The sequence below is a fragment of the Ovis canadensis genome, chromosome 18 (genome assembly GCF_042477335.2).
Source record: "Ovis canadensis isolate MfBH-ARS-UI-01 breed Bighorn chromosome 18, ARS-UI_OviCan_v2, whole genome shotgun sequence".
Taxonomy (NCBI): domain Eukaryota; kingdom Metazoa; phylum Chordata; class Mammalia; order Artiodactyla; family Bovidae; genus Ovis; species Ovis canadensis.
In genome coordinates this window covers 17716245-17729874 of record NC_091262.1, presented here as the reverse complement: position 1 = coordinate 17729874, position 13630 = coordinate 17716245, and positions in this window count along the sequence as shown.

Here is a 13630-nt window from a genome sequence, read left to right as displayed (position 1 = left end):
TCATTCATTTGTACACCTTGTTGTCATGTTATCATGCTCCGCTCAGGCTAGGGTCATAAAGACTTCTATCACCCAGTGATGGGTGATAACATTGTTATCAACCATGGTAGTAAGGCCTCTACCAGAGTTTAAAATAAACACAGTGGGATGAGACATTCTGCTGGGAAGTCTGGAGAAAGAGGCTCTGAAACCGGCTGGGAGAGCCAAGTCCTGCAACCCGTTTGGACGGCAGTTTCATCACAGTTGCAAATTACTAATGAATTTACTTTTGACTCAGCACCCTCACTTCTGAGAATTTTTCTTCCAGTCATACATACCAGTACAGATGGACGCTTGTACTGGATTATTCTGTCACCTGTGTGTGATAGTAAATGATTAGACCTGTGTCCATTCAGAGGGGAGTGAGGAAGTAAACAACTCTGCATCCATCAGAGAATGAGATATTCTGCAGATGTAAAACAGGGCGAGGAAACTCTCTTCCTTCTTAGACTGAGAGACTGCCATTCCGTCAGGACAAAAAGCAGAGAGAATAAGAATTTTGCTCAGGTCTTTACAACAAAACTCTAGAAGAATACACACAAAATGAAATGAAACCTGGGGTGGGTGGTGGGGCTGGTTGAAAGAAGAGACCTAAGCCAGGAGTTCCCAATGGGTACTTTCAAATACCCTTCTGATTTTTTTAGTGTGTGACTGTATTATCTATCCACCTCTCCAAAAAAAGTACCCATTTCCTACAGGTTGAAGCCCTAAAATGCTGTTAGCAGAGCATTGACCATTAAGACCATTCATTCTCCCTGACAACTTATTTGCTTCCACTGCTCTTGTTTAATAGAAGTGGAAACTGGCCCCAGTTAGCCACATGGCGAGAGCTGCCACCAAACCAGCCAGTCTGCCGGCTGCAGACTGTAAGCAAGAATCCCCCAGATATCTTCTTTCAAGCTTTGTCTCTTGCCCCTTAGGAACTGGTTAAAATGAGATCTAATTTCTGAGGTCTAATTACTTTTACTTTCCAGTTTCCTTAGCATATCATTTTAAGTGTTCTTCCAGCTGTGGAAATGTTAAGAGCCTTCTCAAACCATCAAAATGGACATGCCTGTACTCATTTCATGGAGAAGGAAATGGCAACCCACTCCAGTGTTCTTGCCTGGAGGATCCCAGGGACGGGGGAGCCTGGTGGGCTGCCGTCTATGGTGTCGCACAGAGTCGGACACGACTGAAGCGACTTAGCAGCAGCAGCAGCAGCACTCATTTCAGAATCTCTTTCTCCATTTGTTTTGTACTGGCTCCTCCTTGGACTTAATTTTTGGATCTCCCATAATTTTAGGAGCTCTGGCCCCATCTTTTCCTCCCACTTAAAAGAAAAATCCATCTTTCAAAACTCTTGGACTCTTGGAGCACTACACTCAAGAAAGCCTGGAGCAGTGCTAGAACTTTGGGACAATGGCGCCCTCTTATGGTGTGTAGTTATTTCTGTCACCAGAAGGCCTGTCCTCTTGGACTCAGAGAATAATGTTGGGTATTTTATTTTATGGTTCCACTTTACCAGCATTTGCCAAAGTGATATCCTGGTCTTGGATTTGTGACTAACTAGCTGATGATACTGTAAAAATGAGAGGAATTGAGCTAAACAGTCAGCTAGAACCTACCCCTTCCTTATATTTTGAAATTGAGTGAGACACTCTGGGGGAGTTTTAGCACTCACTTCCCCTTCTTGACTCTGATACCCAAATAGTTTTGAGAGCCATGGATATCTGCTTTCTTGTGGAAAATTGGATGATTTCCTCAATATATGAAAAGTGTCAGCCAGTGTAAATTGATTGTATATGGGAGCAGATTCCTCCTGCAACTGCTCAGATTCACAGCTGCAAAGGGGTTCACATTGGAGAGGCTGTCTGCAGGCCCCAGAACTCCAAATGTCTTCTTTGAGATTCTTCTCAAAAAGCCACCTTTAATCCTTCTGATTAAACTGTTGGTGGTGTGGTCAACTGCACACAGCATTTGCTTTGGCTTTGCTCCCCACAAGGGCACCAGTTTCGACCCACACCTAAATTCAGACGGCGCCCTGTACATGTGCCCTCCCGCCTAGAAAACACAAGAAAAACCTCATCACTAACATGCTTTCATTATCACAAACTAAAAGTGGCCCTTGACACAGTTGGCCCTGATGCCGAACATTTCAGTGATGTTGAAGTGGACAGAAGGAAATTAACTAAACTAGTATAATTGGTTTCTGCTCTGTATATTCTGGGTTTTATGACATTTTCCAATCACTGTTTTATTTGGCTTAGTGAGAAATGAGCATTTATGTCACTGCAAAACATTCTTTATTTCTAAATATTTCATAGTAATGAAGCCAAGTTACAAGTGAGTGAACATCAGAAGGATGTTTGTACTTCGGCTCAGACATGGGGACTGTGCATGATGACACCTGGAACATATGCCAGGCCCAAACCACCTCTGCTTTACTCCTTGGTCAGATTTTGTGCTGTCAAGAGAGCAAAACTGGCAGAGACTCACAGATCCCACAGAGAGCTCTGATCCCCCATCACTATCACCTGTGCCATCAGAGTCTAGTTAGAGGATAGAAACCTTGCCAGTCCTTTGAACAGAAAGATTTTAAGTTTTATTGAGATCTAATTGATTTACAATAAACTGCACATATTTCAAATATACAATTTGTTAATTTTTTATACAAGTATGCATCTGTGAAAACATCGCCACTGCTATAAGCTGAATGTTTGTGCCCCCCTCCCAGTTCTTATGCTGAAATCCTACCCTCTGAGGTGAAGGCATCAGGAAGTAGGGCCCTTGGGATGGAGACCCCTCATGAATGAGGCTAGCATCTTTATAAAGGGACCCATACAGTTCTCTAGCCCTTCCTACCATGTGAGGACGCAAGAAGTCTGAAACCTGGAAGGGGACCCTCATCCAACTGTGCTGACACCCTCATCTCAGGCTGCCAGATTTCAGAACTGTGAGAAATACGTTTCTGTTGTTTATACACCACCTAGTCTGTTGTATTTTGTTACATCAGCGTGAACAGACTGAGACGACCATGATCAATGACGTGAACTCATCTGTCATTCCTAAAAGTTACTCCTTCCCTGCCGCAGCCTCCATCTCGGGGACACTGATCACTATAGACTAGTGTGCGTTTTCTATAGTTTTGCATAAATGGAATTACAGAGTACCTACTTTTAAACATCTGGCTTCTTTCATGTACATTATTTTGGAGTCCATTCATGTTGTTGCATGTATCAAGAGTTCATTCCACTTTACTGCTGAGTAGCACTGAATTCTATGAACATACCAGCATTCACCTACTGATGGACATTTGTACTGATTTTGACTTAGGCTGTTACATGCAAAGCTTCTATGAATATTCATGTGGAAGTCTTCATAGGAACACATGCTTCCATTCCCATTAGGCAAATACTTAGAAGAGGAATGACTGGACTGTAGAGTAGTGTGATTTAACTTTTGAAAGTGAAAACTGCTCAGTCGTGTTCGACTCTTTGTGACCCCATGGACTGTAGCCTGACAGGCTCCTCTGTCCATGGAATTCTCCAGGCAAGAATACTGGAGTGGGTAGCCATTCCCTTGTCCGGGTCTCATGCATTACAGGCAGATTCTTTACCATCTGAGCCACCAGGGAAGCCTTCAACTTAGGAACTGCCAAATGTTTTCTCATTTTTTTTTCTTCTAGCAGTGAATTTCAGCTCTTTCACATCTTCATCAACACTTGGAATACTGAGTCATTTTTAATAACCGTTTTAATAAGTATGTAGTAGAACCTCATGGTGGTTTTAACTGCTTTTTCCTAATGACTAATGATGCTGAGTACCTTCTCATGAATACCTATCTGAATGTCATTTTGGTGATCTGTCTGTTCAATGCTTTTGTTCACTTTTAAAAAAATAGAAAAGAATTTATATATGTGTGTGTGTGTGTGTGTATGTATATATATATATATGAGTTACTTTGCAGTACAGCAGAAACTGCCACATAATTGTAAATCAACTATACTTCAATTTTTTCAAAAAAGGAAGGAAATCCTGTCACACATGGATCATCCTGCTGCAACACGCATGAACCTTGAGGGCATTATGTGAAGTGAAATGAGTCAATCACAAAAGGACAAAAACTGTGTGATTCCACTTATAAGAGGTTAAAGCAGTCAAATTCAAAGAGACTGAAAGTAGACTGCTGGGTGCCAGAGGTGGCAGAGAGGAAGACGGAATAGTCATTTAATCTGTAAGTTTTCTATTTTGAAAGGTGAACCTAGAGAGATGCTGTATAAAAATGTCAATATTCTTAACGCTGCTGAACTGCACACTTAAAAACAGTTCAGTCACTCAGTCATGTCCAACTCTTTGCAACCCCATGGACTGCAGCATATCAGGCCTCCATGTCCATCACCAACTCGCGGAGTTTACTCAAACTCATGTCCATTGAGTCGCTGATGCCATCCAACCATCTCATCCCCTGTCATTCCCTTCTCCTCCTGCCTTCAATCTTTCCCAGTATCAGGGTCTTTCTCAGTGAGAAAGTTCTTCACATCATGTGGCCAAAGCATTGGAGCTTCAGCTTCAGCATCAGTCCTTCCAATGAGCACCCAGGGCTGATCTCCTTGCAGTCCAAGGGACTCTCAAGAGTCTTCTCTCCTGGATCTTGAATTCTAATGAGCCTGGGTATATGACCAGGGCATAAATCAATTTCACTTTGATTGTTTGTGCATGTTGATTAAAGGTGAGCCTAGGGAACTATGTTAAAAAGAACTATGATAATGTGTAAGAACTTGATAATATATGTAAGAAAGACTGCCCCCCCCCCAAAAAAAAAGTCTTCTCCGACACCACAGTTCAAAAGCATCAATTCTTCGGTGCTCAGCTTTCTTTATAGTCCAACTCTCACATCCATACATGACTAATGGAAAAACCATAGCTTTGACTAGTTGGACCTTTGTTGGCAAAGTAATGTCTTTGTTTTTTAATATGCTGTCTAGGTTGGTCATAGTTTTTCTTCCAAAGAGTAAGCGTCTTTTAATTTCATGATTGCAGTCACCATCTGCAGTGATTTTGGAGCCCAGAAAATAAAGTCTCTCACTGTTCCCATTGTTTCCCCATCTATTTGCCATGAAGTGATCGGACTGGATGCCATGATCTTTTCGGTTTTCTGTATGATGAGTTTTAAGTCAACTTTTTCACTCTCCTCTTTCACTTTCATCAAGAGGCTCTTTAGTTCTTCGCTTTCTGCCATAAGGGTGGTGGCATCTGCATATCTGAGGTTATTGATATTTCTCCTGGCAATCTTGATTCCAGCTTGTGCTTCATCCAGCCCAGTATTTTGCATGATGTACTCTGCACAGAAGTTAAATAAATAGGGTGACCATATATAGCCTTGACATACGCCTTTGCCAATTTGGAACCAGTCTGTTGTTCCATGTCCGGTTCTAACTATTCTTCTTGACCTGCATGGGGATTTCTCAGAAGGCAGGGCAGGTGGTCTGGTATTCCCATCTCTTTAAGAATTTTCCAGTTTGTTGTGATCCACACAGTCAAAAATTTTGGCATAGTCAATAAAGCAGAAGTAGATGTTTTTCTGGAACTCTCTTTTCTTTTCAATGATCCAGTAGATGCTGGCAATTTGATCTGTGGTTGCTCTGCCTTTGTTAAATCCAGCTTGAACATCTGGAAGTTCATAGTTCATGTACTGTTCAAGCCTGGTTTGGAGGATTTTGAGCATTACTTTGCTAATGTGTAAAATGAGTGCAATTGTGTGGTAGTTTGAGCATTCTTTGGCATTGCCTTTCTTTGGGATTGGAGTGAAAACTGGACCTTTTCCAGTCCTGTGGCCACTGCTGAGTTTTCCAAATTTGCTGGCATATTGAGTGCAGCACTTTGACAGCATCGTCTTTTAGGATTTGAAATAGCTCAACTGGAATTCTATCATCTCCACTACCTTTGTTCCTAGTGATCCTTCCTAAGGCCCATTTGACTTCACATTCCAGGATGTCTGGCTCTAGGTGAGTGATCACACCATCGTGGTTATCTGGGTCATGAAGATCTTTTTTGTTTAGTTCTTTTGTGTATTCTTGCCACCTCTTCTTAATATCTTCTGCTTGTTAGGTTCATACCATTTCTGTCCTTTATTGAGCTCATCTTTGCATGAAATGTTCTCTTGGTATCTCTCATTTTTTTGAAGAGAACTCTAGTTTTTCCCATTTTATTGTTTTCTTCTATTTTTTGCATTGATCACTGAGGAAGGCTTTGTTATCTCTCCTTGCTATTCTTTAGAGCTCTGCATTCAAATGGGTATAACTTTTCTTTTCTCCTTTGCCTTTTGCTTTTCTTCTTTTCTCAGCTGTTTGTAAGCCCTCCTCAGACAACCATGTTGCCTTTTGGCATCTTTTTCTTGGGGATGGTCTTGATCACTGCCTCCTATACAATGTCTTGGTTACTGTAGCTTTGCAAGTCTTGAAATCAGGTAACATGAGACCTCCAACTTACTTCTTTTTGGATGTTGACTATTCTGATATTTTGAATACTTTACATCCTTTGTGAATTTTAGAATTGCCTTGTCAATTTCTATGAAAATGCCTACTGAAATTCTGATTGATACTGCATAGAATCTTGAGATTAATCTGGGGAAAAATATTGTCTTAACAATATGAAATCTTGCAACTCATAAATAAATAGGTATATGTTTATATATCTTTTTAAAATACAATCTATTTATGTCTTTTTTTAATTTCCCTCAGCAAAGATTTATAGTTTTTAATACACAGATCTTTTACATATTTTTCAGATTTAAGTATTTCTTATTTTTGGTGATAATGAGAAAATCATCTTAAGGTTTCAGTTTCCTGTTGTTTATATTCAGAGAAGGCAATGGCACCCACTCCAGTACTCTTGTCTGGAAAATCCCATGGATGGAGGGCCTGGTGGGCTGCAGTACATGGGGTCGCTAAGAGTTGGACACGATTGAGTGACTTCACTTTCACTGTTATGCATTGGAGAAGGAAATGGCAACCCACTCCTTGCTGGAGAATCCCAGGGATGGGGGAGCCTGGTGGGCTGCCATCTATGGGGTCGCACAGAGTCAGACATGACTGAAGTGACTTAGCAGCAGCATACAGAAATGCAATTGATATCTGCATACTGACCAATCACACAGCCATGCTAAATTCAAAGGTTCAGATAACATTTTGTAAATTCTATCAGATTTTCTACATAGATGGTCAGATCATCTGCACATAATGACAGTTTTACTTTCCTTTCCAGTATGTATACAACTGGTTGTTTTTGGTAGATGCCCTTTATCAAGTTGAGGATGTTACTTTCTAGCCCTAGTTCACTGAGTTTTATTAGGAATTGGTGTTAAGTTTTATAAAATGTTTTTTCTGTGCCTATTGAGATCATATGGTGTTCCTTAGTTTTTTAATACATTGAATTATACTGACTGGTTTTCAATGTTAAAACAACCCACACTTCATCATTATGTCATGACCTTATTGTTCTTTTTATAAATTATAGGACTTTATCAATTTTGATTTAGAATTTATGCATTTATGTTCATGGGAGATGTCTTGGGAAATGTTAAATTATAGTTCCTTTTTTTTGGTAAGGTGTTTGCATGATTTTCATATTGAGGTAATGGTATCCTTATAGAATGAGTCGGAAAGTTCTCTCCTCTTTGATTTTCTGCAAGAGTTTGTGTAGAATTTGTATTATATCTTTCTTACATGTTTGGTGCAATGTACCAGGGGAGCCCTCTGAGCCTGGAGTTTTCCTTGTGGAAAACTTTTAAACTATAGATTCAATTTCATTAATAGATCTAGGACTGTTTAGATTATCTGTGTGTGCATACGTGCTCAATCATGTCCAGCTCTTTGCAACACCATAGATTGTAGCTCACCAGGTTCCTCTGTGCATGGGATTTCCCAGGCAAGAACACTGGAGTGGGTTGCCATTTCCTTTCCAGGGGATCTTTCCAACCCAAGGATTGAACCCATGTCTCTTGTGTCTCCTTCACTGGCAGGCAGAGTCTTTACTACTGCACCACCTGGGTTTTCTATTTTTCCCAAATAATCTTTGGTAGTTTGTATCTTCCAAGAAATTTATCTTTTTCCTCTAAATTATCAAATTTATTGGCATAAAGTTTGTAGTATTTCCCCCTTATCATTTTAATATCTACAGATTCTATAGTGATATTATTTTCCTCAATTCTAATATTGGTAATTCGTATCTTTTCTTCCCCCCACCAGATTAGTTTGGTTACATTTTTCAATTTTATTGATTTTTTTAAATCAAAGAACCAGCTTTTGGCTTTATTGATTTTCTCTGTTGTTTCAGTGATTCCTGCTCTGATCATTATTTCCTTTGTTCTAGTTACTTTGGGATTAATCTGCTCTTATTTTTCTTGTTTTTTGAAATAGGAGAGGTGGTAACTGATTTGAGACCTTTTTCTTTTGTGATATAGGTGTTTAATACTATAAATGTTCCCCCAAGTACTATGTTACCAGCATCCCACAAATTTTGAGTGTTGTAGTTTTATATTTAGTTAAAAATGCTAATTTTCCCTTTATTTTTTGACTCATGGATTAGATGTTTCCAAACATTTAAGAAATGGACTTTTCCAGATATCTTTGTGTTATTGATTTCTAATTTAATTCCATGACAGCCAGAAAAATAAAAAACAAAAACATGTTGTATGACTTGAATCTTTAAACACTTTTCAACATTTACTTTATGGCTAGAATATTATCTACCTTTGGAAATGTTCTATGAACACTTGAAAAAAGAATGTATGTTCTGCTGAGTTGGGGAGGAGTGTTCTGTAAATGTCAGTTGGATCAAGTTGATCTAAAACATCCTTGCTGAGTCTACTTTTTCCATCAGTTACTGAAGGAAGGCTGTGAAGGTTCCAGGCCCCACAGCCTGGCAATCTGGCAAGAGGAAATTGAGTCCCCAGGGAAACTGATCTTGAAGGCCATAGGGATTTGATTACAGAACTTCCACAGGGCTGAGGGAAACAGAGATTCTTGGAGGGCACAAACTTTGTGTGCACCAGGAACCAGGGGAGAGGAGCAGTGGCGCCACAGAGACTGAGCCAGGCCTGCCTGTGAGTGTCTGAGAGTCTCTTGCAGAAGCCTGGGTCAGCGGCAGCCGGCCTCTGGGACAGGGGCACTGGCAGCAGCAGTCCTGGGAGGTGTGTGCTGGTGTAAGTCCTCTGGAGGGTTCACTAGAGCCCTACCATAGAGCCTGTAGACTCTAGGGCTGGAAGGCCTCAGGCCAAACAACTAACAGGGAGGGAGCAGAGCCCCGTCAATCAGCAGACAATTGGGTCAGAGACTTACTGAGCATGGCCCTACCCACCAGTGAAGCGAAAGTGAAGTCGCTCAGCTGTTTCCGACTCTCTGCTGACTCCATAAACTGTAGCCTACCAGGCTCCTCTGTCCATGGGATTTTCCAGGCAATAGTACTAGAGTGGGTTGCCATTTCTTTCTCCAGGGGTTCTTCCCAACTCAGGGCTCAAACCCAGGTCTCCCGCACTGTAGGCAGATGCTTTACCATCTGAGCCACCAGGGAAGTCCACTAGACTTCCCACTAGAGTAAGACCCAATTTTCCCCACAGCCAGTCCTTCTCATTGGGAAGTCTTCATAGGCTTCTTATCCTCAGCCATCAGAGGGCAGACAGAAGAAGTAAGAACTACAATCCCACAGTCTCTAAAATGAAAACCACAATCACAGAAAGCTAGCCAAATGATCACATGGATCACAGCCTTGACTAACTCAATGAAGCTATGAGCCATGGCTGTGCAGGGCCACCCAAGATGGACGGTCATGGTGGACAGTTCTGACAAAATGTGGTTCACTGGAGAAGGGAATGGCAAACCACTCCAGTATTCTTACTTCTAGAACTCTATGAAACAATATGAAAGAGCAAAAAGATATGACACCAGAAGATGAGCCCCCAGGTTGGTAGGTGTCCAATATGCTACTGGGGCAGAGCAGAGAAATAGTTTCAGAAAGAATGAAGAGGGTGGGCCAAGGCAGGAATGACACTCAATTGTGGATGTGTCTGGTGGTGAAAGTAAAGTCTGATGCAGTGAAGAACAACATTTCATAGAGATCTAATGTTAGGTCCACGAATCAAGGTAAGTTGAACTTGGTCAAGCAGGAGATGGCAAGCATGAACATTAACATTTTAGCAATCAGTTAACTAAAATGGACAAAAATGAGTGAATTTAATTCAGATGATCATTATGTCTACTACTGTGGGCAAGAAAGGCTCAGAAGAAATGGAGTAGTCATCATAGTCAAGAGTCTGAAATGCAGTACTTGGGCACAGCCTCAAAAACAAGAGAATGATCTCAGTTCATTTCCAAGGCAAACCATTCAACATCACAGTGATCCAAGTCTATGCCCCAACCACTGATGCTAAAGAAGCAGAAGTTGAATGGTTCTATGAAGATCCATAACACCTTCTAGAACCAACACCTTTTCACAACAGGGGACTGGAATGCAAAAGTAGCAAGTCAAGAGTTACTCAATACTTGGAGTAACAGTCAAGTTTGGTTTTGGAGTACAAAGTGAAGCAGGGCAAAGGCTCACAGAGTTTTGCCAGGAGAACACACTGGTCTAGCAAACATGCTCTTCCAACAACACAAGAGACGACTCTACACATGGACCTTACCAGATGGTCAATACTGAAATCAGATTGATTATACTCATTGCAGATAAAGATGGAGGAGCTCTATAGAGTCAGAAAATATAAGACCTGGAGCTGACTGTGGCCCTGATCATTAGCTCCTTATTGCAAAATTTAGGTCTAAATTAAACAAAGTAGAGATAAGCACCAGGCCATTCAGGTATGACTTAAATAAAATCCCTTATGATTATACAGTGGAGGTGATGAATAGATTCAAAGGATTAGATCTTGCTAGACAGAGTGCCTGAAGGACTATGGATGGAGGTTCGTAACACTGTACAGGAGGTGGTAACCAAAACCATCCCAAAGAAGAAGAAATGCAAAAATGCAAAGTGGTTGCCTAAGGAGACCTTACACATAGCTGAGAAAAGAAGAGAAACAAAAGGCAAAGGAGAAAGGAAAAGATATATCCAACTGAATACAGAGTTCTTAAGAATATTAAGGAGAAATAAGAAAGACTTCTTAAGTGAACAGTGCAAAGAAATAGAGGAAAACAACAGAATGGGAAAGACTGGAGATCTCTTCAAGAAAATTGGAGAGATCAAGGAAACATTTCATGCAAAGATGGGCACAATAAAGGAGAGAAATGGTATGGACCTAACAGAAGCAGAAGATATTAAGAAGAGGTGGCAAGAATACACAGAGAAAGCTAGGCTCATACTTACTTACACTCAGTAAGATGGCAGAGTAGAGGGACAGGTGCCCATCTTCTCCTGTGAGAACACAAAAATCCCAACTAGCTGCCGAACACCATTGACAAGAGAATGTTGGAATCCACCAAAAAGAAAAAAAAAAAGATATTCGCATTCAAGGGGAAAGGAGAAGCCAGAAGAAGACAGTAGGAGGGGTGCAATCACATTTAAAATCAAACCTCAGACCCACCAGAGATGCTCAGAGGGCGCAAATAAAACCTTGTGCACAGCAGGACCCAGGGAAAGGAGCAGTGACCCCCACAAGAGACTGAGCCAGACCTGCCTGTGACTGTCTCCTGTGGAGGCGTGGGTCAGCCATGGGGACAGGGGCTCTACCAGCACCAGTCCTGGAAGGTACAGCATGTGACATAAGTCCTTTGGAAGAGGTCACCATGACTGCCACTACCCCTACCATAGTTTGGTCTTAGACCAAACTACAGGGAGGGAACACAGCCCAACCCATCAGCAGAAAATTGGATTAAAGACTTACTGAGCCTGACTTTCCCTATCAGAGGAAGAACCAGATTTCCCCACAGCCAATCCCTCCCATCAGGAAGCTTCCACAAGCCTCTCATCCTTATCTATCAGAAAGCAGACAGAATAAAAACCACAGTCACAGAAAACTAACCAAACTGATTACATGGGTCACAGCCTTGTCTAACTCAATGAAACTATGAGCCATGCCATGTAGGGCCACTCAAGATGGATGGGTCATGGTTGAGAGTTCTGACAAAACATGATCCACTGGAGAAGGGAATGGCAAACTACTTCAGCATTCTTGCCTTGAGAAGCCCATAATAGCATGAAAAGGCAAAAAGATATGACACTGAAAGATGAACTCCCCATGTAGGTAGGTGTCAAATATGCTATTAGAGAAGAGTGGAGAAATAGCTTCAGAAGGGAGGAAGAGGCTGAGCCAAAGCCTCAGAAACAACACCCAGTTGTGGATGTATGGTGGTGAAAATAAAGTCTGATGCTATAAAAAACAATATTGCATTTGGTTCAAGATGGCAGAGTAGAAGGGTGTGTACTCATCTCCTCCTGCAAGAGCACCCAAATTGCAACTAGCTTTTGCACAACCATCGGCAGGAAGATACTGGAACCCACCACAAAAAGCTACCCCACATCAAAAGACAAAGAAGCAGCAGCAGTGAGACAACAGGAGGGGTTCAATCATGATAGAATCAAATCCTATACCCACCAGGTGGGTGACACAGACTGGAGAATAATACCAAAGAAGTTCTCGCACTGTTGTGAACATTCTGAACCCCCTGTCAGGCTTCCCAGTCTGGGGATCTGACAAAAGGACTAGGAACCCCTAGGGAATTTGAATATGAAGTTCAACTGGATTTTATCTCAGAACTTCCACAGGACTGGAGAAATAGAGACTCCTGGAGGGCATAAACAAAACCTTGTGCGCACCAGGACCCAGGAGAAAGGAGTCCCCCAGAGGACTGGGGGAAACAGGCTCCAGTCTTGGAGGGCACAAACAAAATTTTGCATGCATAAGACCCAGACCCAGAGGAGAGGAGCACTAACCCTACAGAAGACTGAACCAAAACTACCTGCTAGTGTTGCAGAGCCTCCTGTGGAAGCATGGGTTGGCAGAGGCTCACCACAGGGATAGGGGCACTGGAAGGTCCCTCTTGGTGGAAATCCTCCTGGAGTTTGCCAGTAACCCTACCATAAAGCCCACAGACCCCAGGGCTGGGTCACTTCAGGCCAAACAACTACTGGAGGGAGTGTAAACTCACCCATCAGCATATGATTGGATTAAAGCTTTTATCAGCAAGGCCATGCCCACCAGAGCAAGACCCGTATTTCCTGTTGCCAGTCCCTCCCATCAAGAAGCTCACACAAGCCTCAGCCTCAGCCATCAGAGGGCAGACAGAAGCAGCAAGAGGGTAGCACAATTCCACAGTGCCTAAAACAAAAAACACATTACAGAAAGTTAATCACAATGAAAAAGCAGAAAGTTATGTCCCAGATGAAGGGACAAGATAAAATCCCAGAAAAACAACAAAATGAAGTAGAGATAGGCAACTTTCCAGAAGAAGAATTTACAAAAGTGATAGTGAAGATGATCCAGGGTCTCAGGAAAAGAATGGAGGCAAAAATTGAGAAGATGCAAGGAATGTTTACCAAAGATCTACAAGAACTAAGGAACAAACAAACAGAGATGAATAATACACTAGAAGGAATCAGTAGGAGAATAACAGAGGCAG